Here is a 10,821-nt window from a genome sequence, read left to right on the forward strand (position 1 = left end):
TATGCATATTTAATATGGGATCCCTTTGTCGCGTTAATCTTATTACATCACTTACACTACATCAACTAGTGCAAAATGATTCTGCTCGTTGCGGCCTTTTAAGTTAGAACCGTACCGCGAGTACCACCTCAATGAAACTAACCAACACTTATTCCACTAGCTAGCCGTAGCAATGTCGCCAGTATTTCCCTATTTCATAAAAGTGTTCATCTCACAACAATTCACGACGACTTCATACCGCAACCTATGGTACATTTAGAACAGGAGCGATCATCGCAGTAATGGAGGAATTGATTCATGTTAAACGAAGTCTTTCTTTCAATCTTTATATACCGGTACACCTCAGGAGTGGAACCACCTTCCCTCAAATACCATAGCCATCACCGATAACAAACTTTTTTCGCGAAACATTGGCTAACATTGTATGAATAGAAAAATCATTACGTTGCCAGAACGCACTGCTCTTGTTTGTCTGTTTTAGCCTACTACTTTGTAATCACTCCTTTCTTCAATGGCATATGAGCCTTAGCGTACTTTAAGTAACAATAGAATAATAAAGTCTTGTCTACCAGAGTCAACTTGAAGCATCATTTAAATAAAGTTGCACTCAGTGGTTTTGAAGGTCCTAAATTCTTTGTAGTTCCGTGTAACATATTAACGCTGTGGGGGAGCATGTGATACATTGTGGTAATGCCCGTCAATCTGACTGCAAATAGCAGATGACAGAGTTTGTGAACTAGTAAGTAGGAGCTTGCTACATTGTTTGTACTCTGGTCGTCACGACAGCATTGACGAGAAATAAACAAGTTGGGACTCAACACGTTACTTCCCCGAATGTCATTATACACCTTTATTAAAGCAAGTATGCTTGCATATGAAACTTAGCATTCCCACTGGGCATGATACAAAACTGGAGACTGGTCCTTTCCTGGTTGGGCTCACAGCCCTCTATCTGGTAAACTCAAACATTTCATGGTGAGGCATATATTGCAAGGTGTCATGTTGTCAGTATGCTGACCGTTGAGCTTCTTATGGCTTGGCGTGGCCCGCTTGCAAACCAACAATCCCTATTTTGTTCTTCCTGAAAAGAGAAATCATGACGTCATGACAGACATCCAAGCAAAAAACGGTGAACAAAAGCTAGTTGAAAAAATGAACAAATCACAGTTTTAGTTCAAATGTTCAGAAACATACCTTGCGAGGATTTTGGCTCTGTGGTAACGCCTTCACTGTTGACTTGTACATCCAGAGACAGTAGAGTCCAAATGGGTGAAAAAATATGAGGAGCGTCTTGGAGCCTGGAGGCAAACGAAGAGCTTCAATAACTAAGGTGGAAGTGTGGGTAAGTTTGTCTCTGATGTATGAGTAAGAACAGAGCACAAAACGCTCCATGACAGAAACGCAGACACGCACAATGTTTTGAGTGCATTTCTTCCAGTGTCCTTGTGTGGGCTGTGCTTAGCGAAGCCTCGATTTGATAAAATTTTTGTCGCCAGATACTAGGTAATAAACACAGTAACATTATTACGTATCGAATGCTATTAATCAAACTGTATCACCAAAAGTACATAGGCACGAATGTCCCAAGCCAAAACTATTTATTTTGATACTGTACTCCGTGTTGGGAATGTTAGCAATGTAGCAAAATAACAAGAGCCTTGTTTTAATTGCCTTTGAGGAGCAATAGCTTTTATCATTATTTTCCACTTACAAAACAAATACCAAGCAGTGTTTTTTCAATCACCGGTGCACACAGTCAGATGCTGCAAGGTTAATCCGCTTTTGGTGGGTAGTTTCCAAAGAGACTGTGATCGGTTCCAACGACCAGCTTTCACGCTAGCTAGTACATTCTTTTCAAGCAACACGTCATTACGCTGCCAGATGCGGCAGATCCCTGACGACAGAAGCCGTGTATGTAGGCATTATGCCAGTGAAACGCTGCAACTGATAAAATTCACCATCTCTTAGCACTTCAGCACGTTAATTAAACGAACCTGCGTAATGCTGCTAAAAAGAAACGACTATCTCGTTCGCAAATACAACCGCCCTACAATTTCAATCGATAAACCGCATGCAGTACAATCCCTACCAGAGGGCTGCTGGTTATCACCCATGACTGACTTCTCAAAACCTTTATTCAAGTATTAAGGCACAGAAAGTAATAGCGTAAGTCCATTAAAACAATTGTCTGCTTTTTTTTTGTAAAAAGAAAGAGACGTTAGCTATGTTTTTCGGTTGTTATATGTATATTTGTAGAGAAAATATTTAGCCGCGTTGAGCGCCCCCAGCAGAAAAATACAAATTGAAGTATGCGACCATATTACAGTAGCTCCACTTGAGCGCTTCATGCTGGAACGCTCCGTGGTTGATTTTTCGGCCTCTGTGGCAATTGCTGGAATTTGAGAGTGCGCGGGGCCTGGTCAGGCAGCGACCCAGCTGCGGGTAGCGTATGGCGCGGCAAGTGACATGATGTGTTGCCAAGCTTGCGGCACAGCTGCGTTCAAATGAAGGTCAAATTGCTGGCGACGGCGAAACTCCGGTCGACACGGTTAATAAAGTTTTCGCTTAAAAGAGAAGGGCCGCTATCTTGTACACGTTCGAAAAGCCGACGTTCGATTTCGCCTCACGCGATGGGGCTAGATTATCCTACACCGCGATATCGACGCAGCCTGGACAATCGCGCGAAGCGAAATCGAACATCGGCTTTTCGAGCGTGTACAAGATAGCGGCCAAGGCGATTACACCGGCACCGCGCGCCATACCTTGTATCTGCGAGGGAAAGCGTGCAAGCGGAGCCGACGATCGCGGTTCAATCTCGACCGCACGAAAAACAAGAAAGCAGGAGAAAGCGCGACCTCCTCCAACGCGCGCCAGGCAACCAACGTTGCGAAGCGCCTGGCGTGAGGAGGAATGGTGGTTGCGTTCTACTCTAGCGGCACAGCTGCATATGTGACAGCTACGTGCGGTCGCGCGACCGTACCTTGAGGGCGTTCTGCATTGGGGGCAGGGTCTAAGTGCGTCAACGGGTGGGTAGTTTTGTGTGTGATGTGCGTTTTCGGCGGTTAGTTTTCACTGAAGCGATAGACAGCACGAAGGTCACTTCCATTGCTGCTGCTGCCGCATTTCTTCAAGCCAGTGTTTTGGAAGCGAGTTTCCGCTCTCACTGAAAGAGATGTGTTTATGTTCGCTTGTGCGAGTGTGATACCATGCTTGTTAATTTAGTTACTGTATTATCCTCACTTCGTACAGCTGTTCACTAATTTGCTATCGCATTTGCTGCTTCGCCTTTCGGGCGAAACTAGGATTTTTTCGCTGGCAGCCTTTTTTGTTCGCAGCGAGTGCCTGCATGTGGTCATCAAATGTGGTTTATTCATGTATGCTATGCGCGCTGACACTATGCTCAGTAATTTAGTTTGCAAGCGCATGTCTATAGGTTTATATGGCTGACAAAAGTACTATCCTTACTTCGAGTGACTATCTGCTAATTTGCTATCGCTATCGATGCTTCGCTTTTCAGGCGAAACTTAGACTTATATCGAAGTTTCATGCGTTACCAGAGTGGCTATTTCCTATTGGTGTAAGGGCACTAGAGAGGTAGATGCTGCGTCGTATTTGTAGACAATGTTATCATTTCATAGCCTATCGTTTGTTAGTAAAAATTGCGCATTTATTCTTTTTACGAAGTCAATGAGTTTGCCTTGATCGAACGGGTTTGCAAAGAAAAATCCTCATGAAGGACAAAACTAGTGTTTTCGAACTTGTAGTCTTGATCTAATAGAAGCTGCCTGTCATTGAAAAAAACTGAATTTGACAATGCCTGCCCTGTTCTTCTCAGTGCTGTACTGATAGAAGCGATGTGCGCGATCTACTTGAGCTGGATTGAGAGTGATGCGAAGGTGATTGCTACATATGTCAATGAGTTTGGATTCTGAGGTTGACCTTGCTTCGTATTTTGGTCAGGGATTCCAGAAAAGGGCGAGTTCCAGCGGCGAAATCTAGTTTGTGTCTTCACAGCGCGATTCTATTGGAATGACCTGTGTGGAAATTCAGTTAGGTACGTTCAGTGACTCGGGCTACATATTTGTCACGGAAATTTTCACTTGCACAATATCGGACATCAACAGTATGAAGCATACTCGACAACTGATTTATCTCGGCATCAACTGATGCCTGTCGGTTTTTTATTGTACCCAAGTTATCACGAATGTCGTCCAGGCCAGATTCAATACGTTGCAAAGTTGAAAACACGTTATCCAGCACATGTTCCCCTGGGCTAGATTCGAGCTCACTGGACAGAAGTAGGCGCAGCTAACTTATCAATAATAAAACACGTCCTTTCCGCGCCTTCCTAACGGCAGCAGCTCGCTGCGCCGCGAAAAATAATCTACAAGATCCAAGAATGTAAAGATGTGGAACAAAGCTTGTTTCAAATTTTAACCAGAATATACGCTCACCCAGCCTAATATTTTCTGGGAAGTCGTTGATGTAGCATTTCCTGTCGGGGCGTGTGTGCTCGTGGAAGAAGGCGACCGAGTGTAGCAGCTCGTGCATCACTGTGCCGTGGGAGAGGCAGCCGCGGCCCGAGGACAGCAGTTGCTCACCGCCATTACGGCAAGGTACGTGTAGCGTCTGCGCATGGTGCATCGCATTTCCAGTCACTCAGGTGGCAACGGTAAGCGGGATACCAACTACAGTGCCTAGAACGGTTGACGTGATAGTCGTCGGTTCTCGTCCAACACCAAACCTTGAGGAACTGCAATATTTTAATGGGGCAAGAGACACCTGCCGGCAATTGTGCGAATACGCAAATAAGCACACGCACGGGCAGTGCTCTGCTTACTAAGATGTATCTGCCTGCACTTATGATTCAATTTTGTAAAACGAAGCACGAGTACAGCATCTATGTTAAGTGTTTCCATACACATATACCTTATTCTCCCGATTTCTTCTACACTTCACCTACGCCGGATTGCCCCAAAGTCAATGCACAGAATTGTGAATTTTAAGGAGTAAGCTGACGCTACAGTTGCGGGTGTTTGCGTCTAACGCATCAAATACAATTTTACGAGAAAGAGGGCATAGTAATATCGAATCCAATTTAGTTATCATTTTCGCTATTCTATACAAAGTGAAATAGAAAGTTTTCGTGGAGCTTATTTGCAGCGAAACCACATTGCTTAATTTCTTTACTTTGAACAGCATCGAACTATATGTTTACAAAGGATATATTCTTTATTATCATGACTGTATGTGCAATCCACTGCGACAACGCTTACCTACGAACTGTGGCGTCTCCTGCTATTGGTGAAGTACGCATTGCAGGATCAGAAATCTTCGTTAACCAGCTGCGAAATGCTGCGACACCAAATGTGTACCAAAATATATTCAGTTATCCTAGGTCAACGCCCGTAACTGTTTACGTTGCATTCATACTGGAGCTAAACATCTCTTTTTCCGATATCAGCTGCTTAATCAGTAAAAAGGCACCGTCAGCACAACTCGCGTTTCCCCTAATTGGCACGGCAGTGTACGGTGATATCGCACTGAGTCGTAGGAGTGTACCACACCACAAATGGGTTCACATGTGCAGTATGGTATCACATCCAGCGAAAAAAAAAAACAGGATTCCATTTCCGTTTCGCTTTGATACAGGCATTCCGCTGCACACTGTATAAAAAATTCGCCTTAGTTTACACACAAAATGCTGCTAATGTGTGACCGAACGTTTTTCCGTAAATAAAGAACGGTCATTTGCGTAGAACGGACAGCTGTAACGGAGAGACCGTAATACAAGGTACGAGTGTTTCCTGTATCTAGAAAACTGAAGACTCTGTATGCTGAAACTGTACTACTACCGTTAAAGTACAGGTGCTTCTCCTATTTCGTCTTGCAGAGCATATCTGTTGTTTGGAAAATGTACCATCGGGGACAAAATTGCTCAGGACGTGCGAGAGTCGACCGAATTTTATTGGTGCGCTATTTGCTGGGATCAGCCGTGCTTACGTCTGCGTTTGGAAGTTGCATACGTGACCCACTGTTTCCAGCGGCCTCTAACGCAGAGATGCAATTCGGTCGACGCTCGCACTTCCAGGGTACTTTTGTCCACGATAGTACATCTCCTTTAATGCAAATTTCATGAAAGCAGCCCATAGCCGAAGCAGCAGGTCACCATTGAGAAATTGCCTCGCCAACAATGTGACATGGCTCCAGAGATAAAACACATTTCACTTTTTGATATGAATGCATTGCATGGCATATATACAAAAAGGTGAAACATTTCAGTCAAGCTCTTAGATTACAGAAGCAACTTTATTTTCTTCAATGCCTTGTCTTTCACTTTGTCCTGGTGAAAGTTGTTGTTGACCCCAAATGCCTTGCAAGGATAAACTTGCTGCTGTTAGGAGAAACAAGTAGTATTCGTTAATTTCCATGCTAAAGACAGCGGCAAAAAAAGGATAATCACAGAACACAACAAATCCTTAGCTTCTGTGTTAGAAAATCATGTACGTATACCAACACTGTTGGAACAAGGGATGTTATTCGAGCCGACATTACGACATAGGTGCTTGTCATCAGAGCAGCAAATATTTTCCTTGGCAGTGTTTGTTTTGTGCATAGCTCAATGGCCCCTGCCTCATTTGGGGGGAGTAGCTGATGCATAAAATGGGGGTCAAGAGAAGCAAAAGTGTTAAAATAAAGGCTGGAAGGGTGCGTTTAGCGGTGGGGATTGTGATGGAGCGGGTATGAGCAGTGCTGTCAGTTCTTGCAAAGAGCAGGTGTGACCAAAACAGGAAATGATGTACACATGTAAGGAATCATTATTCTGGTAGATATAGTATTCCCAGAAGTCAGAATAGGAATTAAGACAGACTGTTTGGACATTTGGAAAAGAGCAACGAAGAATTGAGGAAAAGAAATTTTGTATCAGGATGCATCTGGTTAAGATCAGTGTAAATCGTAAATGAAGGTACATTATTAATGCATATTTTGTTGAAAGCCGATGAGGAAAGAATATTTTGACCAAATATTTGAAAATAAGAACATCAAAACTAAACTGGGTATGAACATAAAGCAGTAAAGAACAGTCTGTGAAAAAAAATAAGATGGGCAATATTATAACCAGTTGCACGACTGCGAAATGTTGAGCGTTGTTTATATTCATGCTGCTGTTGACGACTTCAAGTTTCGGTCTTCTTGTGGAACTTTTGTTTCACTTGAACAAGGAAATAGGTCATTTCTTAAACAAGTCTGAGTTCAAATGCTGTTCAAAGCTTCAGCATTATTATAATGAAAGAAAATGTTATGGTCAGTTCTTCTGGGTTGGCTTTCATTCACCGGTAATTTCCACAGGTGTAAGCTCAAAATTTAATTGCCTAAATGGACCTTAGCTCCTGGCAAACCGTTGGCTAATCTTTTTTTTTCAACACAGATGTCTATATATTATATATGTTGGCAGGAGCACCAGCAAACTACATTATACTTGTTGCCACAACTAAAGTGAAGCTTGGTAACAGTGAGTGAAAGAAAAAGCATTCCACATTGCTGATTCAAGTGATCCGGAAAAGTTGAAGTTATTGTACACCCCCCACCCCACCACGCAATTTCGCACCGCACTGACTCTCATGGTGTCTACCACGATATTATAACACTAGTCATCAAGTGAGTAGAATTGGGGGATCAGAGGGCACAATTATTTTTGTTAGAACATAAAGTGTGCTTTACATTAATGCTACATTCCAACTAACAAAGGAGCAGCCGGCTTGTGAGATAGTTATCAATGTATACGAAAGCTCATGACAATATATGCAGCAGAACGTTGCCGATGAAGCATTATGCACACAAGTGCACTCTTTCACACAATACGACATCCTGCAGTCAAACCTTGTTTGACTGCAGGATGTCGTTTGTTTGACTGTCGTACCTTGTTTGACTGCAAAACACCACAGTGGGAGGCAAAGAGTGCTAAATTTGTTGAAAAAACAAAACAATTATTCGATAATTTATTATGCTTCTGTTCGTTAAAGATTCACAGACTGTTCTCTATGGGTGCTATAAACAGGCACTGCTTTTAGAGTCGTAGCAACAACGATCTATGACCCAGACAAGGAGAAATGCGTAGAAAGTTTATGGAAAAGTATACCATTCAAATTACACCCCATTTCACATTCCAATCTCGTAGAGGAGGAAGAGGGAAAAAATTTTCTGGTGGAGGATGTATACTTCAGTGTAGAAGAAACTAGTGTACCCTAACCATTGCTGTTAAAGATGTTCAGATTATGTTCTGTGTAAAGTAGTGCACTTGCATAGCCTAAAGCTGTTGAGAATGCATTTAGAATAAGTCGTGAAGGTACCTAATTTAAATTGCATACACTAAAAACCTCCATGCAGTTTTTCAAAACGGAAACCCCCTACATGTTTTTTTTAATGGGGATGACACGTAGGGCCATAGCATGCACGCTATGGGCTTAATTCCCAAACAATCAAAGCGAATAGCACCGCCTTAAGCGTTATATGCTTTCTGTCTCAAATTTCCTGCCAAACATTGTTAGTGTCGGATGCTGCGATAGGCTGAGAAACGGATTTCTGGAGCAATATAAATTAATAAGTACTGTAATCTGAGTTCTCTCACTGCTGTTTAAGAATTATTGGGTCTTAAAGTAAAAAAAAAGTGAGGAATAAATACAACATGTGTATTTCACGTCGCAACCTTCATAAGGTCAGTATGAATAATAAAAGATTCCAGATGTACAACGCAAGACAGATTTTATTCGACTGAAAGAATGCCATCATGCCAATGATTCTTGTATATAGTGCTATATTTATTTGTATCCATTTCGGTTGGAATGTGTGTGCATTGTCGGCGATCATTTGACATTTTTTAGATTCACTGTTTTCCCAAATTAGGCAAATTCGTATTTGCGAATAACCTTGTATATGACACCAAGAAGTTGCTTAGCAGGAGTATTTCTAGCATTTGCGAGATACGAGGCTCCTGAATGCATATCTAAGCCCGGGGTGCATGTCACACTCTAATCGCAACAGCAAGTTTTTGGAAATCATCTACAAGGTTTCTTATGATGAATGTAAATTTCTTTGTACGGGAGAAACAGGGAATAGATACAGGGGAATTATGCAGCATAAGAATGTTGTCAGGCAGAAACAAGCGTCAAGAAGCACTGTTGCTCGATGCGCATAGACTATCAACCACAAGAATTATTTGGGATGATTTAAAATTCTGGCAGTGGAATGAAATATGTCTTTTAATCTATATAAAATCTCTTATTAGTCGCTCTACTGCCACTACGTTCACCAGAAACGTTCATAATCATTATCATATCTATGCCAAATCATCCTGGCCAATATTCAAGCCTTCATAAGCTGCTTTTTTACTGCTAATTCTTTTCGGGAAAGAGGTGTCCGTATGAAGACTTTACCATATACTTATTTCCTGTTTTGTGATAAATGATAAATGGAAAATTTCACGCTTAAAATGCATTGGGTCTGAGTAAGCTCTGTGTTTCAAGCTGTTGTTTCTTTTTTCCTTTGCCATTTTTGACCCACATGGTTAGCTAAGTAGACAGAAAAGCTACAGGAGAAAGGTGGGGGTGCCAAATTAGACTTAAGCCCCAGGGGACCTTTTCATGGTCACTGGAGGAACTGTATGTGGCGTTGGCTTCTGCAGTCAATTGCTGTGGCCTCAGTATCTTCCTTGAGGGCCGGCGTACTGCATCCGACATACTGCATCCGGAAACTAGTATCTTTACGGCTAAGGCCTACGCACTGCTGTCGGCCATAAAGCACATAAATAAATCACAACTCCAGAAATCAGTTATATATACGGACTCCCTCGGTGTTGTGAAGGCCTTGATGTCTTTCTGTAATCACAAAAAAAAAACAGTATTCAATGAACTCTACTCCGCACGGTGTAAAGCATATATATCTAACCAACATGTGATTATATGCTGGGTGCCTGGACATAGGGGCATCAAGGGAAACGTTCTAGCCGACCAGATGGCCACATCAACTCCATTTCATGCAGTTAATTCTACTGCTTCCGTTCCTCCTGGCACAGACCTGAAGCCTTTCTTAAGAAGGAAACTACGAAACCACTGGCAACGCATGTGGGACGAAGAAATAAATAATAAACTGCATGTGGTGAAGCCACGATTAGGTTTCTGGCCTCCTGTAACAAAATCCCGCCGGACAGATGTCCTATTCTGCCGTCTATGTATAGGACACACTTTTGGCACACAACGTTTTACTCACGGGAAACGAGCCTCCAACCTGTGGTAGATGCGGTGAGAGGCTGACCGTCCTCCACATCCTACTGGAGTGTCGGGAAGCCGAATCTAAAAGAAAGAAACATTTTCTCTTAGCATACCGGCAGCACATCCCCCCTTCCTCCTGTTATGTTACTTGGTCCAGAACCACTCTTTGACACCAACGCCGTCCTAGGTTTTTTGAAAGATGTCGTATTGCATGTTATTAGCCCCACACGTTCGTAGCGCTTCCTCTCTTCAGAGGATGCCGCTGTGATAATTATTTTGAATAGCACATGCCTCTAGGCCCTTGTGGTTCAAGGGCTCTGGCGAGGCAGTAGTGCTGTAAGCAATTTAACATCTCGCATATTGTAAAGAATGCATCTACGATGGATTTTAATGTTCATAGTATTCGTCATTAGCCATCGCCATAATTTTATAGCACGTAGATTTTACGCACTTTACAGCGACTATCTTTAGGCCACTTTACAGCCAAGTCACATCTTACATAATACATCGTTAACACTACCACTTGTCATGGCGCTCTTTGGCCGAACATGGC

At 42.6% G+C, this 10,821-nt stretch overlaps 1 long non-coding RNA gene across 1 annotated transcript; it reads right to left on the reverse strand.

Moving 5' to 3' along the window:
• Positions 1-6,290: 6,290 nt before the first annotated feature.
• Positions 6,291-10,523, reverse strand: LOC129382610 (uncharacterized). The gene is made up of 2 exons (XR_008610653.2): positions 10,267-10,523; positions 6,291-6,394 (listed from the first exon to the last, which is right to left on the reverse strand). It is a non-coding gene; the product is annotated as an uncharacterized lncRNA (long non-coding RNA).
• Between the last annotated feature and the right edge of the window lie 298 nt (positions 10,524-10,821).

This window comes from Dermacentor andersoni, chromosome 6 (assembly GCF_023375885.2).
Source record: "Dermacentor andersoni chromosome 6, qqDerAnde1_hic_scaffold, whole genome shotgun sequence".
In the NCBI taxonomy this organism is placed as follows: Eukaryota; Metazoa; Arthropoda; class Arachnida; order Ixodida; family Ixodidae; genus Dermacentor; species Dermacentor andersoni.